The sequence below is a fragment of the Narcine bancroftii genome, chromosome 3, assembly GCF_036971445.1.
Source record: "Narcine bancroftii isolate sNarBan1 chromosome 3, sNarBan1.hap1, whole genome shotgun sequence".
Classification (NCBI taxonomy): Eukaryota; Metazoa; Chordata; class Chondrichthyes; order Torpediniformes; family Narcinidae; genus Narcine; species Narcine bancroftii.
This window is the reverse complement of record NC_091471.1, coordinates 363,329,482-363,354,384: the sequence shown is the minus strand read 5'-3', so window position 1 is coordinate 363,354,384 and position 24,903 is coordinate 363,329,482.

Below are 24,903 nucleotides of genomic sequence, written 5' to 3'. Positions count from 1 at the left end.
CTATCACTTTAATGGTTTCAAATGTAAACTATGTGACATAAAAACAAGTTACAGATATAAAAAAAATTAAATGTGCCGTTTTAATACTGGTCTTCTGGGACCAGGAGATAGCCAGCCAGGAAAACAACTAGTCATAACTTGAAATTAAGAAGACAACAATCAAAGCTAATTATTGTTATGGAATGAGATTGGCTACTTTATCCCCCAGGGGCATTCTCAGAAAAGTTAAACAAAGTATCTGTAAAACAACCCTTTCATGAAGTTTGACACCATAACGTTAAACGCAATAATGGAATTTTTGTACTATGCCAATAGAATGATGCGGTACATTTGTTTTAATATTCACATCTAATTAATAGAAGATATTGATGCACATTTTTTTTAAAAATTGAGTAAAATAACATTAAGTTTAACAATGTTTTCAAGTTGTACCTTATACAGTGAGAAGGGTTCTTTGGAGAGCTTTCTAACAGGTTTGCTCCAACATTCAGCCAGCAAAACACGCAAGTCTGGTTGAAGTAGAAAGACAATACTGGAGAAACTCAGTGGGTCTAACAGTGTATTTTCTAGAGCAAACATAAAAATACCTAAACGACACTTTGGGCTTGAGTCCTTCATCAAGGTATGGAAAAATGTTGGCAGGCGTCCGAATAAAAAGGTAAGTGGAGGTAGGTGTGGGGCAGGAGGAGGATGGTTGCAAAGGTAACAGGTGGTGAAGGGAGGGAGGGCACAGCAGTAAGCAAGGGGAGGAGGGAAAGGTGGGTGAATAGAGAGGGTAGAGGATGAAGAGCTGAAAGACGACAGGGAGAAGGGGGATGGGGGAAGGGAGAGTAGGTTAGCAGAAACCGGAAAAATCGATGTTAATCTGTCCAGAGAGTGCCCAGACGGAAAATCCTGTTCTTCCTTCAATTTACAGGTGGCCTTGGCAGGATAACATATGAGGTCATTGATAGGCATGTGAGTATGGGAATGGGACGCAGAACTGACACTGAGAGTTCCCTGTCACTGGTGCGGAAAAGCCAAGGTACTTGGCAAATGATGTAGTGAAGGCCACAAGGGGAGACGGATGCGTAAATCAATCCTGCGGATGCACAAGGGAAGTGTTGCTTCACTTGGAAGACCTGTTTGAGGCCCCAGGCTGTGGTGAGGGTGGAGGTGTGGGCACAAGCGAAGCCACACGGAAAGTTACCAGGGGAGAGACTGGTAGGGAGGGTTGAGTGCACGAGGGTGTCATGGAGGGAGCAGTCCCTACGGAAGACAGAGGGAAGGGAGAAGAAGAGAATTCGTGACTGGTAGTGGGATCCTGTTGTAAGTGCCAGAAATTCCAGAGGATAATGTGTTGGATGCAAAGTCCTGTGAGGTGGTAGGTAAGGACAATGGGAATCCTGTGTTTGTTGTGTTTGGGGGCAGAAGGTCCAGAGCAGATGAGCAGAAAATGAAGGAGATACAGGTGAGGGCTGAGTTGATGGTGGTGGTGGGGAAGCCATATTTGTGGAAGAAGGCAGACATTTCAGAAGATTTGGACTGGAAGGCTTCATCTTGGGAACAGATGTGACAGAGATGGAGAAATTGCGAGAAGGGAAAAGAATTCTTGCAGGGGACAGGGTGTGAGGAACTGAAGTCAAGGTAGTTGTGGGAGTAGTGGATTAGTGACATATGTCAGTGGAAACTTGTCTCCCAAGATGGAGACAGAGAGATCCAGAAAGGGGAGAATGTTGTTGGAGATGGACCGGGGAGTTTGATATCGGGTGGAAGTTGGCAGTGAAGTGAATTAAGTTGATGAGCTCATTATGCACAAAGATCAGTGTGTATGGAGCCGTTGTACTGACCACCCCTCTGCTCTGCTCCCGAGTCATGGGTCACCTTCTGTCACCACCTACAAATCCTTGAGCACTTCCACCAGCGCTGCCTCCGCACCAACCTCAACATCCACTGGAATGACTTCATCACCAACATTGAAGTCCTCGAACAGGCAGAGGTTATCAGCTTCGAGACCATGCTGTTGAAGATGCAGCTACGCTGGGCAAGGCATGTCTCTAGGATGGAGGATCATCGCCTGCCCAAGATTGTGTTGTATGGCGAACCCTCCACTGGCCACCGTGAGAGAGGGGCACCGAAAAAGAAGTACGAGGGCTCTCTGAAGAAATCCCTTGGAGCCTATCACGTTGACCATCACCAGGGGTCTGCTCTAGCCTCTAATCTCATGGCCTGTGGCACACCATTCACCAGACCGTCTCCTCCTTCGAGAAAACATGCAGGTCTGGCCTTGAGGACAAAAGGAGATGGAGGAAGAACCGTGACACAGCAGCACCAAGCCCAGAACAGAATTTCCCTTGTCTCACATTGGTCTCGTCAGCCACCAGCAAGTCTGCAGCAGACGTGGATAGGCCCCCCTTCCCAAATCTTCGCCATGAAACTGAATGGTTCCTGAAGGTGGAAAAATAGCTGAAATATTTTACTTTATTACCTTGAAGAAAAACTACAGAAATGTGCAGAGTTAACTAAAAACATTCAATTTCAGTGATCATTCAACAATAACTGCACCTCCTTTCGATTGGCTGACCACATAAAAGTCTCTTGATTAATTCCTTATAAGTACAGATAAGCCCTAGGTCTGTTTAACTGAGTATTAGGAGAATAAACTATTAGATTCTGTCAGATTATCCCATCAAACTGGGAAAACATGCAAAACTGAGAGGAAATGACTGGTTATAGAAACATAGAACAATATAGCAGAAGAATAGGCCTTTCAGTCCATCATGTCTGAGTTGACTATGATGCAAACTTAAAACACCTGCCTAGGGGGTATCCCTCTGTTCCGTGTTTGTTCATGCGTTGATCTAAGTCGGTGGTTTTCAAACATTTTCTTTCCACTCACATACCTCCTTAAGTAAATCTTATGCCATAGGTGCTCTGTGATTAGTAAGGGATTACTTAAAGTGAGAAGAAAACATTTGAAAACCACTAGTCTAAGTGAATCTCTTTAACATTGCAATCAAATGTGCTTCTATTACATCCACTGGCCGTGCATTCCAGGCAATAACTCTGTGCAAATAACTTGCCTCACAAATCGACTTTAAACTTTTCCCCTCTCACTTTGAACCTCTGCCCTCTTGTCTTTAATATTTCCATCCTGGGAAAAAGTCTCTGACAAAGTATTCTATGTATACCTCTCTTAAATTTATAAATGTCTGTCAGGTTGGGTCTGGTACTTCACACTTGAGTTTTGATATCAGAATGAAACCTGGTGCAGTAGCATAAAACCAAAACCTGGTGTATTTTAGAAACATATAAGACTATCAAAGGAATAGATAAGATGGAAGCAGGGAACTCGGGGACATAGCCTTAAGATTCAGGAGACTAGATTAAGGACAGACTTGAGGAAGAATGGCTTCTCCCAAAGAGTAATGAATCTGTGGAATTCTTTGGCCGAGGAAGCAGTAGAGCTGGCCTAAATAAATGTATTTAAGACACAAATATATTTTGTAAAAATGGGGGAGTTAGATATTGTGGAGAACAGGGAGGTAAGTGGAGCTGAGTCCCTCCCCAGGACAGCTGTGATCTGATTGATTTGCGGAGCAGGCTCAACAGGCCAGAATTCTGCCTGGCCCACAGGAAAAAGGAATCTCAGGGTTGCATGTGAAGTTATGTATGTACTCTGACAATAAATCTGAATCTCAGTCTACTTATCATTTTCCATTATAGTTTTTTGACTATGGAGAGAAAATTTCTATAACCAATACTTGTTCATTAGGACCATCTCTGTTCCCGATCTACAAGCTTGTAGTTTGGACCTAGCAGAGAATATAGTACGGTGTCCTGCCTCGGCATGTTTGTAGGTCTTGAAAGTCAAGGTGCCTCATATACCTCCAGGACACCAGTGGCCATCTCTAAATAAGGCAGTGCCATTGCCATTTGGCTCCTGAGATGTTTTATCTCACTACCTCAGTGTGCCCTATTTATGTGAGAGTAGAGTCCCCCAATTATGCCTATCCAACAAGTTGCACAGTTAAAGGTTATTTTTCAAATAATTTCTGCACGGATTAAGATGCAGGATTAGGTAAAGTTAAAGGTAAAGGTTCCATTATTGTCATGTATACTAGATTTAGATTATAACATACATGAAATTCTTTAATTTTTGTCTACCGTAAGACTGACAGAGAGTCGTCACTTTGTTCAGCGCCCCTCACAGAAAGCTAGAGCACCTGGTGTTCCTAGGCGGTCTCCCCCTCCAAGTACTGACCAGGCTTAGGATCTTTTTTCAAATTCCACTGGAGCAGATAGGGCTCCTCTCTCTGAGCTTTTGTGCTCTGAGGTTGAATTTCAGCCTTTCAACTGTGGAACTTGGCTGCAAGTCCATCGCCGACAGCAAAGGCTCCTCAAACTGAATGGTATATTATTCCAAGACAATACTGGGTCCTGAGTGGATGCAACTGAGTCATTCATTTAACAAATGATCACTCTGCAAATCTTTAAGAAAAGCAACAATGTGTGGAAACGTGGTATTTAGAGCATAATTCATTCACTTTCTCATCCATTGTGAGCTATCATCTCGTCATGTTGCTTGTACGTGCATTACCAAATCCTTCACTAATCCTCATCAATGGGAATCGAAACTGGGTCCAAATCTTGGAAATTGCGACTCAACGGTAGCGTGGGTGTACTTTTATTCAAGCGACTGCGGCTGCTCACAAAGTTGGCTCACCGTCACTTCCTCAGGGGCATCAAGGAATGGGCTGAAAGTGCTGGCCTTGACAGTGCCATACACAACATGTAACTGAATATAAACTAAAGTTGCCTGGTCAATGGTGTGCATTTGTAAAATAAGCGATCACCCAATTAGATGTAGTTAGTACTCTAGCAAATCAAACCCCACTAACTTGATTGGCTCAATTGTTGATGGGGGCCCAGATAGGGCTGTTTAAACATGTTTACCCCAAGCAATATATAAATTCTTATTCATAGGATTACAACGTAATATCATCCTGCAATTGAAGCGGAAGCAACAATCTTGGAAACCAGAAATCTTGACATAATGAAGTAATGATATTACCATGTAATTATTTCCTGCCAGTACCTCAATTACAGTGAAGCAGTTTGGGGATGCTTGCTAAGGAATACAATGGCCATGAATCTGATATAAAACCATATCATTTGTTGTGAGAGCTCATGACCATCCAGAGGCAACATTTACACCGATGGATGACTCTTTATCAGGAGTATTGAACAGCCTACAAGAAAAACTATATCAAAGAAGCCCACCAAATTCACCTTCTTCTGTACTGCTTGACACATGAGACAATAATTAGAACAATCGATCTCTGTTAGGGAACATCCGGCCCAGTGGTGCAGAGGTCTGTTAACTATATATCCAAAGTTACAAGAGTGAAACATAAAAGTCTGCAGTCTACATGATTGTAGCAAAACAAAAGGCTGGAGGAACCCAGCCAGTCTCACAGCGTCTGTAGGAGGTAAAGATATATTACTGACGTTTCGGGCCTGAGTCCTTCTTCAAGGAATAAATAAAGAACAGGAAGGCAGCTGAATAAAGACTGAAGAATGGGAGGGGAAGGTGGAGTCCAGACCAACAAAAAGTCTTTATTGGATATAAGAGGAGAATTGATTTTGGCTCTGTGAAAGGAGACGGAGGAAAAGGAAAGATAGACAGACAGACAGAGACAGGTGGTCTCAGTCTGCCAGTGCATGGACAGACATGTCAGCAAGGGAAGTTCTTCCAAGCAAGCTACATGACTCCCCTACAATACCTATATATTGTGTCCCAAAATGTAGTCCCATGATGAATTGAAAAGATTGGCTCAGATTTTGCAGTAAGCAGTGAGCTGAAAATAGTTAGTCAATTTCAATTTAAAATGGCATGATCCTTCAAACCAGACAGAACATTTTCTGTAGTGTTCACCATCAGGCATCATTGTTTTACGTGGAAAGAAAAACTGATGAGGTAGCCAGAATTCACCCTGCCCACAAAATCCATGAAATAAACTCACAGGAGGCAAGACATAAAGACTCATCTCCTATCCTGGCTGGATTGGTAACGATTACACTTCACACTAAAACATTGAAAACATTTAGAAAAGGCTAAATTAATAATCCATGGGAGTAATTTTAAAGATTGCCTTGGAAAGAGTTTCAAAAGTCCTTTTTTAATTTAACAAATCTTGGGAAATCTCTTAAAGAGTTTTCCAAATTTTGAAGATTTCTAAATATCATTTTAATTTAACAGGACTTGGGAAAGATATTAAAAAGCCATTTTTAATTCAAACAAATTTTAAATTGACAAATTATTGAAAATCTTTCATCTGGGTCTCACCCAGTCAATTAGTCTTATTAAAGCGTTTCTCTTGGAAAATTAAATAAAATATAAATTTAGACAGTATGGTAACAGACCATTTTGGTCCATGAGCCCGTGCCACCCAATTGCACCCAATTGACCTACAACCCCTAGTACATTTTTAACAGTGGAGGAAACCCACGCAAACTTGAAGAGAACTTGCACACTCCTTATAGAGAGTGCAGGATTCGAACCCCAGTCCCTATGGCTAGCACTTTAATAGCATTGCGCTAACTGCTACACTATTCGTGCTACACCTGCCTTGTCCCTACCCAGACATAATTTCACATTTTATGGCAAGTAGTACCTGTAATTACCCTGCCTGGTCCATTTCTGTATTGATATTGATGCCAGCGAGAATAGCAGCAGTACACGTTGCAGTATTACTTCAGGTTAACTTCAGCAATTTTAAGCCATTTGTCCACTGAAATCAGAAAGATTGATAGATTGGGAGTTCGGAGGTGGAGAGGGTGAAATTTTGGCGGATCTTTCCTGGACCCAACACACTAATGGCATCGAGAAGAAAGCACTTCCTCAGGAGTTTGCGAAGGTTTGCTACAACATTGAAAACACTGGCAAATTTCTATAGAGAGGTGGTGGAATGTGTGCTGACCGGCTGCATAATGGTCTGGTATGGGGACACCATATCAACTCCATTGATTTTATGCCACTTCCTGGATCTCCCCTCTTGTGTGAGAGTCCAAAGCAGAGAAGATCATGTCTACGGTGCCTCTGGATAGATGGAGACATCAGTTCAATTTATGGAGCAGTTCTTCAGTCACTGGACGAAGCACGAGGACTGGGTGATAATCTGCTGTCGTTATCACAATCGCATTTCCTTTTCTCGCATCCTTTTCTTCTCAATAGGCAATCTGAGATCATAACTAGTTGACTGAAGTTCTTTTCCACCAAGCCACAGAAGTTCAGCAGGGGCACCTTCTGCTTCTGAGGTCTGGAAATTTTTTAGTTTGTGGTTGCTTGTTTCTTCCATTTTCTGGGTCATTTTCATTAAACCAGTTTTGTTCTTTTCTGGTGGAGAAACAAAGACTTTCTTCACAGCTACTAGTTACAGTGAAACTTCACAGCAGTCCATATGATGGGCTATTGGAGAACAGCTGGCTCTGTAATTTTCTTAAACCAATGTTTCTGTTGCCTTCGTTGGTTTGGCGTTAGGCCAGTGGAATTAATAGAGCAGAGAGGCATCACGACCTTACAGATTTCAGATTTAGTTCAGATTTATTGTCAGAGTGCATGCATGACATCACATAAAACTCTAAGATTCTTTTTCTGGCAGGTGAGGCAGAATTACCAACAAAAAAATTGTTCTCGTGTAAACAAATAAAGAAATGTGAATAACTGACTGTGCAATACAGAGAAAAAAGCAATAAAGTGCAAAAGTAAGAGCCCTTAAATGAGTCCCTGATTGAGTTTGTCGTTGAGGAGTCTGATGGTGGAGGAGGAGCGGCCGTTCCTGAACCTGCTGGCGCGAGTCCTGAGGCACCTACACCTCTTTCCTGATGGCAGCAGTGAGAACAGAGCGTATGCTAGGTGGTGTGGATCCTTGATGATTGCGGCTGCTCGCCAAAGGCAGTGTTCCCTGTAGATGTTCCCAGTGGTGGGGAGAGTATTTTGCCTGTGATGTTCTGGACTGTCCCCATTACCTTTTGCGCTCGGGGTATTGGCGTCCCCGTACCAAACCATGACCTCCCATCTCTGTACGAAAACCTCTTAGACCCTCCCCAAAATTTTCCCCCTTGATATAGGTAATATCAGCTACTTTTTTTTATTTTAGTCTCGATAAAAGGTTGACTGGCCTTGTCCACTCACGGAAGCCGCCTGATCCACTGAGTTCCACTGGCAGCTTTTTTTTTTTGCTCAGTGTTAGTATTCCTGGTAGTGAGTTCAATGTTAAATTAGCATCAAAAAATTGGCAGAAGGAGAAAGGTTTGGCAAAGGACCTCTAACCTGAAATGGTAACTTTGTGACTGACAGCGGTGCATTTAAAAAATGACCACTGATTCCTGCTCCAGGGAACATAAGCCAGACATTTAACTCTGCTGGATTATTGCTCCAGAATTCACAGCAGAGACAGCACTGATCCAACTTGCCCCGTGCATGACAAACCCTGCAGGCAATCCCTTGAATGATCCAGTTTCAAGGAATCCTCCTGCAGAGTCACAGAGTATATTCACAGAATGGGTCTTGTGTGCTTCAAGTGCATTATCATTCCCAGAATTTCACCATCACAACAAAGGATTACATATGCACGTCAACTGGAGATCGTTATTGCCCCTGCCATTTCCAAAATATGTATGGATCATTTCCAGCTTCCACTATTGCGAACCTTTGTTGTTTAAACCAATTTGACAGGTCGGAATTTTTCTAATTCAGTGAAAAGCCCAAGGGTCAGTCTGAGTAAATGCAGGAACTAACCAAAAATGTGTCCGATGTTGCATTCAGAATCAGAATCAGGTTTATTGTCATGAACGTGTTACAAAATTTGTTGTCTTACGGCAGCAGTATTGTGCAGAACAAGGTGCAAAATTTCTACAAATTACAACTCTGTAAATACAAGATTTTTAAAAACAGACAATACTGGACTATGAAGATTTTGCTTCCTGAACACTTTTGGGTGTATTTTATGCTTTTTGGGCTGCAGATCATGAAAATCACCTTAAAAATTCTTACCCGGTACTGTTTTTTAGATATAACCTATTTTTGTGATTTCCTGTCATATTTTAAGTCGACTTCAAGCATAAAAACCACAAAGTGCACCGTGTCGTTGAAAATTCATTTTCTGCTTTCTCACTTGGACGTCTTCCCTGCTGATCTTGGTGCAGGCAGTGACAAACATGGTGAAAGGTTTCACCAGGACTTTGTGACCATGGAAAAGCGGAATCAGGGCAACTGGAATCCATCAGTGCTGCGCGACTATTATTGGACACTGACATGAGAGGCATCAGATGCTGAGTACAGATGGAAGTCAACAGCAAAGCATTTTTAGGCCAGTTCAACTAACGCAATGTGTCAGCTTCATTATGTGACTAAACTTGCTAAATTCAATAGAAGTTAATGTTTCTCCAACTTCGTACGTGATACAACAAATCTGAAATGATCTGAGTTCAGCTTGAAGTTGTCTATCATAATCCCCAATTTTTTTGAAGAAGCAAAAGTTTTGAAAAAGTTTGCTGCCCAGAGTAATTAGTGCAAAAAAGAGAAAAAGTGAGATTGTATCTACACGTTCATTGTCCATTCAGAAATCCGATGGCGGAGGGGAAGAAGATGTTTTTGTAATGTTGAGGGTGAGTCTTCAGGCTCCTCCACCTCCTGCCTGATTTTAGCAGCGAGAAAAACGTACCCCTGATTTGGTCAAACGTGGATAAGCAAATTACAACAGTGCCAGGATATGATTAAATTAAGAAAAGGAAAACACAAATAAAAGCATTTGTACTGCATCATGACTTCATCCAAGTCATCAGCCCAAACATGCCCCATTAGAAAAAGTTTCTTTGTCAAACTCAGCTGAAGTTCGAGAAACTTATGTATATTTGGAAGTGAGCCAGCCTAGTCTGAAAGTAAATTTAAATTCCCTTTCAACGTCATTTGGTTCTCCTGTTATAGCTCTCCGATGGCTCATTTTATTGTGCTGTTGCTCCATTGATGTGGTGAGATAGCCTTGTTCATTTACACTTTTATTTGCCATTGTAAAGCACTCAGTTTTTCCAGTTACAATATCACACTAGCATAAATGAGACCTGCCTGAAGTGGGCCTCATGTGGATTTGATGTTCCATTGCTTGCTATTGAAACAGTGGGGTGGTGACATAAAGATTATTTAAATATACATAATCCTCCTCAATGGCTATGTTATTTTTAATAGCTGGAAGCACTGAGATTGACTCATTCACACCTGCTCCAGAATATTTTGAAGGCACTTTTACAGTTTGTTTTGTTTTACCCACTTGTTGTTATGGCCAACTCTGCTACATCAAAACAAAGGGAAAAAATGCTATGCAGTCAACGTGAAGAGCCTAAATTGTGCTAAATTACAGGTGCGTCCTTTTGTACAGTAACTTTTTTTTAATTGAATAGTCATACTTAGAGTGAAAATGGGATGTGGTTAGGTGCCAGAAAAATAATCCCTGGGAAGTTGCTGAGGAGGTGTTGGTTGATGGGGGCAACAAAGACATTTGGGAATATCTGATCCTCAGTTTTCCTGAGAAGATTGTAACAGAGGAATATGTAACAGAAAAAAATTGAGAGGAAATTCATACCAAGGAAATATTTAATATTTTTCAATGTGAACTCTGCCAAATTGCAGTTGCACATTGTGCTGTGATCTTCTATTTTTGGTCAGTAATCGGATCCCCTTTTGTTCAGTTCTGCATCTTGCTATCTGTCCAAATAATCTGCCATATGATCCCAAAGATTTTTTACCTTTAGGACTAATTGAGACAATGTACATAGAGGAAATGGCAGGTTACACTTTGACCTATCAGGTGCAAAAATAAATTTCATGTTACAATCTCAACCATACACCAAGCTATAAATAAGCAGTGAGGCACCTCCCACGTGTCGAGCCTACTGCTAAATTCGACTGGGTGCCCAGAACAAGGCATTATAGAGAGTAGAACAGACTAAATGCACACTCAGGCCTTTTCTCTTTTCCCTTGGTACGATAAGAGGGAGTCCAGGAAATCTTGTCTTTACAGACAATCAAATGCATTTTGTGTATTATGTACGTGATAATAAAGGAACTGAACCTAAATCTGAAAGAGGCTGGGATTGTTGGAGGGGGTGGGGAGGGGGTGGTGGGGGAAGAGGAAAGGGTCCAAGCATGAGAAGGTGGTAATTTGGGATGTAGAAGGTAGAAGAGGCATCACAGTTGACTGGTGTGGATAGCAATAATCATGATCAGGTGGTGAGGTCAGTGTTTGGATGTTAGAAGGACATAAGAGCATGAGAAATAGGAGCAGGAGTCGGCCATCCAGCCCATCGAGCCTGCTCTGCCATTCAATGTGATCATGGCTGACTTGATGATGGGCTCATCTCCATCTACCTTACCCGCCTTTTCCCCATATCCCTTAATTCCCTTGCTATTTAGCAATCAGAGCCAGAGAACCTACATGCAGGAGATATCACATCCTGAATTCTGCTGTCTGGGACTATTTAACTATTTATTTTCAGTGGACGCAACCTTTACAGTGGTGATGTGATGAATATCAACATGATTTACAGGGATTAAGCCTGACTAAGGTCTAGGCCTGCTAAATCCCAGGGCACATATACAGTATAAAACAGAAGTGACATCTAGCCATAATGTTGCTTTTTCAAGCTTTGTCTCAAATGGAATTGAGCTTCTTGCACTCTTCCTCCTAAATGGGCAGGATGACAGCATATTCATGTGTCATGGGGTCCCAGGAAGTAAGTCACTTGCTGAGTGATATCCAGACTCTGACTGCCATTTATCAGAACATTGCTGGTTCTTGTTGAACATAGACATGAATGACTTTATTTGCTGTGGAGTTCCTTATGGAATTGAGCATGGTCCAATCATCAATAAATATCTCCTCTTCCAATCTTATGATGAGGCAGCTGAACAACAATGTCCTGAGAAACTCCTGCAGTGTTCACCTCCAACAACCATCACCATCTTTCTTGAATCCAGACACTGAAATGCTTTCCCCTGGGTGCTCATGAACTTCAATTTCACCACATTTCTAGTGGCCTTGATGTCACAATCAGGAATTCTCGCCCTGTTTCTGCTGTTCAGCTCATGCCTTTGTGATTGAGCCAAGGCTGTAATGAGGTCTTGGGTCTGAATGGTTCTGCAAATTGGATATCGATGACATGGGCAGCTGGGTACAGAGGAGCAGGGGTCATTTGATGACATCGCCAACACCACCTTCCATGATAAATTCAGTCTTACAAATTACTGCTCAATCTTAGCAAAGTGATTGAGCGATAATTAATTTTATTGAATTTATCATGCTTTGCATAAACATGACAGACCTGAGCTAATAAATTATTTTAGTCGTATTTTAGGTTGAAAATATAAACAATGATACTTTCATCTCTGCTGGACTTAAACATAAAAATCTAGGTTGAATTTCCATTGCAGAACAGCATGTCAGAGATGTTGTCTTTGATAGGAGACATAAAACTGTCCTCATTTACTTCCCTAGGTAGACATTAAATATCACATGGCAAAAGGAAAAGAGGAAAAATTATCCCTGGTGTCTTGACCCCTTGTTCAATATCTAAAACAGATGGCCTGGACTTTGAGGGAGCTTGTGGCATGCAAGTTGGTATTCAAACTTCCTACAGTGCCCTCGAAAAGCCCACTGCTGGTTGTAGCATGCTTTGGAGCATTATAAGAGGTGCTTTGTTAATGCAAGTCTTTTTTTTGGTTAAAACGGCAGCAGGGTTTTTATCTGCTTCAATGAACTCCTGTCTGCATTTTAAAGGCTGACTTGGTTGACTGTGGGGGTGAGGGGGGGAAAGGATGCATTATTTACCTTTTGACAGCATTCAAGCTGACTGAAGGAATTGTGACTTGGACCACGATACCTTTCCCTCTGTGGCATTTTTTAACCCTCTGGGTCTCCCACCCAGCCGTGTGAAGCGTTTGAACACTGATGCAGACAGGAAGCTATTCTGGGTTTCAGACTCCAGTAAGTGTTGCCAGAAATCAGGAACTCTTGTCAGTAATATTGTGTATTTGGATTCCCAGGCAAAACCTGCCCATCTCATTTTGGAAACAGCTTGGGCTTCCAGCTGGTGTCAACTACTGAAATAAATCTCCCGTAGACTTAAAAGATAGACTTGCACTTACATCACACTTTTTCTGATTTAAGAATGTCCCAAAGCACTTTTATAGCTAATCAGATTAATTTGAAGTGTTGACACTGTAGCTGTGTGGGTAGCATTGCACCCAATTTGTGCACAGTAAGCTCCCACGATGGATGAATATCAGCCAGAACACAAAGGGGGAATCCCTCTGTGCTTCTACATAAAGTTCCAGGGAAGTGTTTCTTGCATCCACCTGAGAGAGCAGATGAGGCCTGTTTAACATCTCATCGAAACAATAGAAGCTAAAAACTCAAAGTAAGACCACAACCACAGATCATTTTATTCCTCCTGGTGCAGACCTAACATATGGCAGGCCAAGATGGATTACACTGGACTGTGCTCTGTGCATTTGAAGCTGTGATTGTATGGAGTCACTACCCTGTGGCTGTTGGCTGCAGGGGAGAATTTACCCCAGTTATAGTGCAGGGTGTGAATACGCACTCCTGGCTCTGTGAAAAGCTTAATGTGTATTTGCAGCAGGGTCATGTTTGAGAAGCAGATGATAAGCAAAACACCTTGGACGACTGGGGTCCTGTTTGTAAAGTGGCCAAGAGACTGACAACAGCACTTATTTGACAATTTTGAGTTTCAGCGCATGATCTGCCAAGGCCAAACTCATTGGAGTAGCCATCCTGAGGAAATATGGTACTCAGCTATAAAATGGACATTTCACAACAATTTGAAAATGACTCGACACACCACCTAAATTGCTGTTTAAATTGCAAATATGGGGTCTTATAAGTCTATTATGTTTTTTAGATTGTCTACATGATTTTTACTGGTCCGTAGAGTGTCCGATATCTCGGCATTGGCCATTCACACATGAATGATCGAAACTCCAAATCTCCATTTATTTACGTGAGTTTAGACAGCGCACTGGAAGTGCATTAAGTAAAGAGGTGGGACTGTGGCAATGTCCTATTCATTAGCCCGTTCTTCATGGATCACCTGCTGTTCACTTTAGACTGCAGGCATTCTGGGAAATTGACAAGGGGTCTAGGAGGTAAAATGTCAGAATGGGAATAGCACCCTCATTCCCGTTCCAAGCTTTTTACACAGGGAAAATGGGAATAATTTCCTGGAAAACAGCAGCTGATTTGGTCTCCTGGATACTGGACCCATCCACTTTATCTTGCATTGTTATGGTGCACTGCTATCCCAGTGCAATTTATGATATAATCTGGGCATTACACAATGCTATCCATCCAACACACCTCTAATAACATTTCCATCTGGTGACTTGCAGACACTGAATTATAGAGGACATTAAATAGAGCTGATTGCAAGATAACTAAGACTGTACTTAAAAGCAGAAATCAAATCTTGATATATATACCAGCGTGCATTCCATAAGTCCTGTATGTTATGTTTACATGTTGGTGCGCAGAAATTGGATCCATTTGTGCATATTTATGATGGAGGCGTTGCACCCAACAGAAATTCTGTGCACGTTAAATTGCACGACCCATCAATCTCCAGGTCATTTGGGACCCCTTGTGAAATTGGCCCCAACATTTTCGTGCAAATGCACCCTGGTACGGCTGACATTTCCCTGACAACAGTCACATAGGGCAGATTTTCTCGACTCACTGCAAAAGCTGGAAACGTACAAGTTTCATTATAAACTCACAAGAAAAAAACAAAAGCATATCACGCAGGTTTTGTGAGTGAGACAGCAATTAAATGTCTGCGCTGTCACACTGATGTCCTGCACACAACTTCACTTTTCTATGGGTTGATTGATAATTCACTTGAGCTTCCTTCATTCATCACAGATGCGTTTTTTCCCCCATCACTTGTGGCCTGAACTGATAATCACTGTTTGGTTGATCTGCCCAAAGTTCAATCTGGGTTGGGGCCCCTCACAGCATGGGGGCAGATCAGACCAGTCCATTGCGTTGGAGAGGATACTCAGACACACTGAAGATGCCATTTCCCACTCCCTTGCATTTTCCTTCACTTCCATGGCAGCCCTTTTTTCCCTCCATTGTTGCTGTCAGAGGGTGAGATTTTTCAGTAATTGCTTGCTTCTCATTGGTCATTTCAGCAAGTTCTACATTGACATTGCAATGGCTGAAATTCCACTTTAACGCATGAATCTGTGTGCATTTTAACGCACTGAGTCGTGAGCTAAACACCATAGCAATACTTACATATGTTTTATTTTTCTGGTCAATTTTGCATTATTTGGAAGATTAGGAAAGGCAGGGCATTTGAATAACACAACACAAAACTCTAATTTCTATACATAATATCTCAAATACAACAACAGTAAAAATTGTACAAGCGTGATCTCCATTTACGGAGGAACAAGAAAAGTCATTCATTGGAGCCTGTGTGGTTAATTACAGCTGTTTGTACCTTTAATTTCAACCCTGTAGGATCCTCTCTCTATTAATACCCATTCTGTTCACAATAATATTTTCAGTTACAGATGCCATTTAAATTTAATACAGTTTTCCACAATACTTTATTGTGGTAAATTGTTTACTTGATTTGAATTTATCTTGTTTAATTCTACTTTTGAGTTTGTGCACTGGATTCATAAAATGAAGAGTAATGTCCTTCGTTGGTTGATATTGACAATTGCCATTGTTTCAAGAATCTCAATCCAAAATCCCATAATTTCTTAATCTCTGTATTCCATTCCCAACTTTCATTCTTGCATCAATATATTACGTTACACATTATTATGGACAGCAAGGTAAGTGTAGTTGCTAGCTGATACAGCGATCGGAACCGGGTATTGAATCCTGCATTGTCCGTAAGGAGTTTGTACATTCTCTGCATGGGTTCCTGTTTCTTCCCACCCTTCCAAACATACCAGGGGTTGTAGATCCATTGGATGTCATTGGGTGACATGGGCTCGTGGACCAAAAGGGCCGGTTAAGGGGCTGAAAGGGTATGTCTGAATTTTTTTTTTTAAATTTTAAACTTTATATAGAAACCCCTGACCTTAATCAATAACTTTTACCAATCGTCTCTTAGTTTTTTTTTCCATTTTGAACTTTCTCTGCTCATAACAGTCAATGAAGCACCTATGTTTTATTATACCTTTCTCCAGCCCATTTAGATGTGGGATGAAAAATTGGGAATCAAACATGGATCCAGATGCTGTTGATTCCCACACAGCAATGCAACAATGTCCTCTTCATTCATCGGCATGTGCTGGCTCTGTTATGTTGGTGGATATGTTGAATATGATCCCTTCACAAAAGCTTGCTGATTTTCTGTAATCTACTCATGCTTCTCCATTTGTATAAATTAACATAATATTCCATCTGTAAACCACTTATGTTTGTGTATACTGTGAAAATCTATATCGTACGTGATGATGTGTTGAAAGGTGAATACTGTGATCATTGCCCATAAAGTGCACATTTGAAAAATAAGTGTATTACTTGATTTATATATAATATTTATATTAGTTTTGTCTTTATCCAGAATAACATTGTCAAACATGACTTTAAACACTGAAAAACCAAAGTAGTTTCCTCTACAATAATCATCTCATTAAAATATGGGTGTTAAACTTTGTAATTGTATATTATTTCTACTTGGCAGAAATATTAATATCCTACTTGAGGAACATATTCCAAATGGATTCTCAAATGCAATCTTTGTGAGTCATTTGGCCACTCACCAATTGTTTGATGCAAGTGTTGTGCAGCATTGATCAATGAGACTGATGAGATTGAAGTCTCTCTGTTTCTAGAGGATTTCCAGCAGTTTAAACACCACATTGTAGGTATTACACCCTGAAGATTTCTTCAAAGACAAATATTCTCCACAATATTAAAAGAAACATTGAATTTTGTGATTAAGACAAACTGCTCCTTGTCTCAAGTGCTGAACAAAGATAAATTATGACAGGGCACATCTTTGATCAATAAATGTGATGTTCTATCAGGTAGAAGTGACAAGAAGGGATGAATACAATTAATTTTTAACTACCACAAACCAATGGGGAAGTTTAATTATTCATTAAACAAGACCCTGCATCTCCTTCTAATGAGATGTGAGGGAGTTTTTCATTAATGTTAAACTCACTCTGTGTTTCATGTCCATGTTTGTTCAGAGACAGGGGCCATTCTGATGGGCCGGTGGAGGTGGGATTAAATGATAAAGTGTAAAAGTGATTTATATCTAAATTAAATGAAAGGCTTTGTGCACAACTCTGTGCATAAAACTGGCATCTCATGAGGTACATGGCGATATATTATGACACTGTATTGACTGCATTTTGTCATCTCACACCAACAGTGTTGCTTCCCAAAATAATTCCATGATTTGTGTTCAGATTTGGCATGAAACAATAAATTAATTAGTTAGCTGCACCAATAAACTGTCTTTACAATAAATTTAATCCACTCATTGTTCAGTTATTACCTGTGCAGAGTAAACATTGAGAAATGAATATTAATTATATATTGAGTTTAACACATTTCCATCAACTGCATTCACCATTCAAGCCAGAAATCTGAAGTTCATATGATCACCTCAGGAAATTCTATCGTAATACAGCTCCTTTCTGACATGGTTTTGCATTGCAACAGTTCACAATTATCTGAGCTGAATGTTTCCAATTCCATGATTGTAAATGAGATCCCATCATCCTTTATCACCATCATCCTGGATTTGATGACAACAACATTTGTTGAAGGATTGCAGAGTAAATTAGGTGTACTTATTGAACAGACAAGCCTTTATACCTGCACCAGACCTGTCAGGAGTTTACAATCTTCTGACAAAGACCAGCGACAGCCAGTCCAGCAGACAGACAGACTGAAGATGGCTGGTGCCGGAATCAGAAGCTAAACACGTTCTGCTCGAGAAACTCGGCGAACCGAGCAGCATCAGTGAGAGAGAAAAAAAATGGTTGACTTTTCGGGCCAAAACCTTTCATCAAGACTGGGAATGGGGAGAAGAGAAGCTGGTGCAAAGAGGGCAGAGCAGGAACCACTTGGGACTGGTGAACCAGGTAGTGAAGCGTGATGAGCAGAGGCACGAGATTGTCAGATGCCATAAGACACAGGAGCAGAATTAGGCCATTTAGCCCATCAAGTCTTCCCCACCATTCCATCAAAGCTGATTTGTCATGGCAGACAAAGGGAGAGGGAGGCAGAAAAACAAGGTGGTCAGGTGGGAGAAGACAAGTCGTACAGTTTGGAGTGGATGAGTACAAGGCAAAGGCTTCCACTGCTGGAGTCTGATAAGACGAGAAGGTGACAATGGTGATCTCCCATTACGCTGGACAAGACTTTTTTTCAAAATTTTGCTTCCTGAAAATAAATTGGGGATTATGAAAGACAACTTCAAGTTTTCAGATTTGCTGCATCATGTAGGAAATTGGAGAAACATTCAATCAACCTTTATTGAATTTAGCATGTTTAATCACATAATGATGACAATTGACCTAAAAATGTTTTGCCATTGATTTTCGTGTGTTCTCAGCATCTGATGCCTCTCATGCCAGTGTCCAACAATAGTCGGCCAGCGCTGATGGATTCTAGTTGCCCTGATGCCAATTTTCCATGGTTGCCATGTCCTGGCGAAACCTTTCACCGTGTTCTTCACCAACTGCAAAAAGATCAGCAGGGAAGAAGTCCAATTACGAATGCAGAAAATTAGTTTTCAACAACATGATTCACTTCATGGTTTTGTATACTTGAAGTAGACTTAAAATATGACAGGAAATCGCAAAAATAGGTCATATCTAAAAATCCATAAAATATACACAAACGTGTTCAGGAAGCAAAATTATTGTTGTCCAGTGTTACCATCCTCTTTCACTTTAAACAATGATCCCTTTTGTCTTTAATCTCTCCTTCCTTCCATCCTAGGGAATAATTTTCCTTTGTTGACATCCCCCCTTGTTTATCTCTAATATCTATTTTCCGAATTTCCAGATTACATTACAGAAACCCTGAGGTCACTATCAGTTTCACAGTATCAATTCAGCAATTCCCTTTGCTGCTCTGCCAATATTTATCTGCCAATCAATGTCATTGACCCAGAAACACTAGATTTGCTGGATGTGTGGGTCATGGTAGTCTTCATATAAGCACTGCTTGAGGAAAGCCATTGAACCACGGTACAAAGGCAACATACATTCAAAGAGAATCACATGCATTTTGTATCTGGCCCCTCAATTTTATTCCAATCTTAACTGGAACATCAGGCAGAGCTGCCATTATTTCAAGTGAGTTGCCAATCTTTATCAAAAGTACGTAATGATGTGGTTATATTTTTCTTCATTTATCTTGATTAGTATTAATGTTTTACTTAATTTATGTAAGATAAGTGCTGGGATTATTATTTTTATATATTTTTGTAACAATTGGTTCTATTCGGTTATTTGACCAATTATTTTCAAAATCTATAGGGACACTTGGAAACAATAAAAATGCTTCTGATAACATAATTCTGTGTTAACACTGCATGGTTCATCTAGCAGTTAGTGCAACCCTGTTACAATGCCAGCAGCCTGGTTTCGAATCTGTCTGTAAAGAGTTTGTAGATTCTCCCTGTGCGTAGGTTCTCTGCCCACCCCCCCCCCCCACCCCCCCGCCCAGTGATTTGCTTTCCTCCGGGGTTATAGGTCAATTGGGCGTAATTGGCCTCGTCGTCCGAAAGGGCCTGTTACCATGCTGTATGTCAAGATTTAAATTTAAATTTAAAACATGAGCATCAGAAGGCCAACAGGGCAGCCAGAGGGTGGTGAGGCCTTAGTTTTGAACACCCTGCCACCTTGTAGAACAACCAGAACAGTAAGGGTGCCTGTATGTGGAAGAGGACACAGCTTCAAAGAGTTTACCACTCACTGACACACCAAGGGCAATGTGCAGTTGCCAGTGAACTCACTCACCCACATTTCTTTGGAATGTGGGAGGAAACTGGTTCACCCATGAAGTCAAATTGAACCCAAAATGCTGGATCCGCTAACTGTGCCACTGTGCTGCTGGTAACTTCATGTCTCATTATGTTTCTGCAAAGGTTTCTGAAGCTGTTCCAAAGGGTCCTCATTATTATCCATCTCTTCATTACAATGGGAACTGTACATCACATGGAATCTTACTGCAAGTAATCAACAAGCCAGACAGCATCTGTGTTCTGACCACCTCCTCAGGCAGGGCCTTCCAGATTTCAGCCACCTTCTGGGTGAAAAGTTCTCCTGTAAATCTCCTTCCTCTTACCTTCATCCTCTGCCGCCCTGTTATAGACAGTTGTGATCAAATCAGGTTCGGTGGCTTCACACAGAGAAAGGAAAAGATTTTATTTGCAGAATGAAGATGTTGCTGCTTAGTCCATACTTGCTTGAGACCTAAGAGTACAATTAGTGGTCAATTGCTTTCTGGGGTCAAATTCACACTAAGGTCAGATTTGGGTCAGGAAAGCAATAAAACGCAAGGCTGGAGAAACTCAGCAGGTCAAACAGTGGACTTGTAGCAAAGATAAAGATAAAGGTACATCACCAACGTTTTGGGATGGAGCCCTTCATCAAGGTAAGAAAGGCCGGTCTCCTTCCCTTTAGGCAAGATGGATATTTATAGCGATTTGGTGATTTCATGCTTGACTTATATTCAAGATTTACTTGAAGTGAAACTCATGATTTGAACTTAGGGCTCTGGATCAACTGTCAACCCTTTTGCTACAAGCCAAATAACTTAATCATAATGCTACCATGTCTACTTGTTTTGTTGCTATCGAGATAGTTATTTTTCATTCTTGCTAGTAACAAATGTCCCCATCTCCATTCAGGCCTTAACCAATAAATTGCAAGATCCTTATGACACAGAATGTTTAAAGTGCACATTAAAACACAAGTTACAACATATAAAAAGGCATGTACTTGTGTTCAATTTGATACTATGTTTTAATTTCATGTTTTTGAATTAGAAAAGTGAAAGGAAATATAGGTTGAAATTATCTGATTGATTTTGCCAATCTCCAATTTTTTTTCTCTCTGCAGTGAAAGTAACAAATCAATATCAAGCCTCAGAGAACCAATCCATCTCACAGGTTTCATGAGCCAGTCCTGGACCAGACAATGGGACTGACTGGTAATATGATGACCAAATGTGAAACTCGAGCTCTAAGCTTCTATGTCGGTACGTTTCTAATCGCAAATGTTTTTGAGGCAGAGCAGGAAATACTGGTAATTTTGAAGAGCAAATTAAAAATCAGCATTCATAATAAATTGGAAATTAATGCAAAATACTCCAGATGCTGGAAATTGAAAATAAACGTAAAAATGCTGGAAATGCTCAACAGGTCAGGGAGCATCTGTGGGGAGACAAATGGGATTAATGTTTCAGGCCAATGACCTTTCCTGAGAAAAACCTGCTTTAAGAAGAGACATTTATGTAAAATTTTAACTCTGTTTTTCCCTCTGCACATGCATCCTGACCTATTTAATGAAACATTTACTAGGAAATGAGTGCTGCAGTTATGTTGCCATCCAGTCTTTGACATGAAGTAATCAACAATGTGCAAGGAAATAAAAGCCTCAGTACCTTTTAAAATCCAAACAATACTGAAGGGTAGGGGGCGAGGGTCATTGTACTTTGGATTTGAGTTCACATCTATTGCAGGGTGACTGCAGTCTGATGTACTTTCAAATGTGCTGAGATGTTCCATTTACCAGCTGCGCTTTAAACTTAGCAACTAGCCTGACTTAAGCCGATGGTGTGGTATAACTGCATTCAGATTGAGGTTAGCACAATGAGATTTATGTGTGTGGAGCAACGGTTAAAAATTATTTGGTAGTTTATCATGTTCACACGCATTGTAGAGAGGACGGTAATATTTAACCGTCACGTCTGGACTGGACTCCTTCTTTGCATCCTCTGAATGTTCAACTGTTGAGCAGCTGCCGACAAGAAGTCAAAAAGCTGATTTATGGAAAGATCTTCTGCCCTTTTCAGACTCTGACATGTGTTACATTAATTGAGTACGTTGAAGAGAATTTTAATAGAAAAGGGATAAGTCATGAATTTAGAAGCAGGTGCAATATTTTGTCTGAAATTGCAGTAAATCCATTGATACAAACACTGCTAAGAGACCTTTCATGTGTGTTACTGATCACTGCTCCTCTTTTTCTATTTTCCTTGTGTTCAGTTCTATTTTCTCTCAGGAATAAAATCCCAACCTTGGAATGATGTCGTCCTTAATCAGAAGGATCTCAGGCATCAAACTTTCTCTCTGTGTTGGTTTTAACTGAAAACAAATGAACGTAAGTTAATATTTCACAGCGAACAAATTTCCTTTATCATTGTCGGTTTTTTTTAAACACATGAATCACAAATGTAAAGAAGGTTTAGCACACTGGAGATCAGACCCAGTCAATCTGGTGCCACCTGCTGGGATCTGTAAGTGCGCTTGCAGCTGTGTATCAGTTATTGCATATGACGATATTCGAGCAGCTCTTAGATTTGGAGCAGGGAGAAGGGAGAAATGTTTATGCCAATGGCAGTGCCGACTCTTCCAGTGCCACTCTTCTCTTTACACACTCTTCCTCTCTTGGCATCTGATTCTCGATGAGGGATTTATTGTTTAGTTTGAAATTTGATGATTTATTCCACCCATTATATTTGCAGCCTTCCGTGTAAAAAAACTACACACAACATTCCACTGTTCATGGATGAGGTGAAATCTGGATGTGGAGCAGGCTGGGATTCAGAGAATCTTCAACCTATCTTCCCACCCACCCATCCTATTTCAATCCCCATTTAAGAATAGAGAAAAGAAAATAGGGCAGGTATAGATAATGGACATGCAATCATATCTCAGCCAGGTGTATTCTCGGCAGAGCTAAAAATCACCTCTCCCCTGTCCTGCACCTCTGACTACCTCTCTATCCAAAATAACATAAATGGCACAAAAGAAGAGGTGAATCCACTTTTAATGTTGTGCTAACGGAATGTAAAGTGTGGAGGATAACTGTCAAAATTTAAAGCATGTATAGAATGCCTTGCATTTCTGTAGTCCCTTTTTCAGCTCCTTCAGGACATCTACGAGCCATTCCTGGGGATGCACACAGAGTCAGACATCCAGAACCGCTGGAAGACCATCAACTCGGTGAAAGACGCACTTTGGGTTTGCCTGATGCAGATGTTGGCAAGGGGACGCTGCTGACTGGCACAGTGCATGTTGAGGGTTGCTGGTGCAGCCAATGTGAGGGCCCTGTGGAGAAGATACACAGTCTAGAATCCTCCCATTTCTGAGCATAGAGGGGCTGAGATGAGGGGAAGCCCCTCAAACAACAGAAGTGGGGAGGGAGCAACAAGTTTCCACAGGGATGGTAATAGGTAGTTAGGGAACAAATTTAACAATGTACATTGATGGGAATGTATTACATATGGGTGTGAAAAGACTGAACGGTTTTATTTTTTTGTAAATTATTTATAGTGAATAGTCTATTGTAAAAAAAGCACAAAGAGCTTTACTGTCAATAAAGTACTTGTGAAGTGTTGTGCGATAGGATACATGGCAGCCAAATTGCCCAAAGCAAGATCCCACCAATAACAATGCGATTATGTCCACATGCATGTTTCAGTGTTGGAGGTTGATGACTGTTGTCCAGCACACCAGGGATAATTCCACTGGTCTTTTTCTTATAAAAAATGACATAGGTTGCTTTCTTTAGATCGGTTTAAAATTTCAACTGCAACCAAGCATTTCCGACAGTATGTGGAACTCTCATGGAAACTCACATTAGAGTCAAGTTAATTGAGCCACAGTTGACACTGTCACCCTACTGCTAATTAGTTAACCCATTTCATGGGACAATGGTGTCCTTCTGGAGACAGAGGTAAAGCAGCTAATAATGACTCAAATCTTGCTTTCCTGTGCTTAGCACTGGAGAAAGTTGCTGCCCCAGACGTGCCTGTTGCAGCATGGTTTTCAAGTCAGCCTTTTCAAGTCAAATTTGAAATGATTATTTTGATAAACAGATGGAGTCAACAATATTGTAATGCTTTAATCTTTAATATCCAGGCTCTGCTCTTTAGCTAAGCGGAACAGACATGGAGCCTTCCTGACTTCCATAGTCTCAAAAAAAAACCTCCTTAAAGCTACAGTGACCCCCAGCTAAAAATATTTAGCCTATGATTTGCTTTGAAAAATATTCAAAATATATTTCAATTCAATTTTTGCTTAGCACAGAAGCTTTTGGTTACTTGAATTTATTTTTCAGCTAAATAAGGAACAATTTGCACTGGATGAATGTAATTTTTTAAAATCTCACTTAACAGTTAATGCTGGGAGTTGTCATTGCCTCCAGATGACATGCAAAGCCCTCGCCAGAATAATTTCTCAGTGCACGTGAAGTATTTCTGACAATGTCTGATGATGCTTGTTCCTTTTGCGTCATCCTTTTAAGCTTTCCTGTAAGCGCTCCAAGCATGGCAGGTCTTTTTGTTGCTGCATTAATAGCCCCGTTCCCCTTTGCCCTGGGGACACCGAACTTTGTGATTTTAATTAGATGATCACATCTTAAAAATAGAAACAAACATATAGGCTTGATGGTGGCATCGCTCACGGAACGGTCATCTCTGATTGCTGTCTGGCATGCAATAGACAAAAGAAATATGGTTCTCGAAAGGCCCTGCTTAATCATTGCCACGTTTAGCTTGGCAGCGGGCGGCCAAATGAAGCAACACAAGCCACCACAGAGTTTATTGCAAAAATATATTCAGGTTC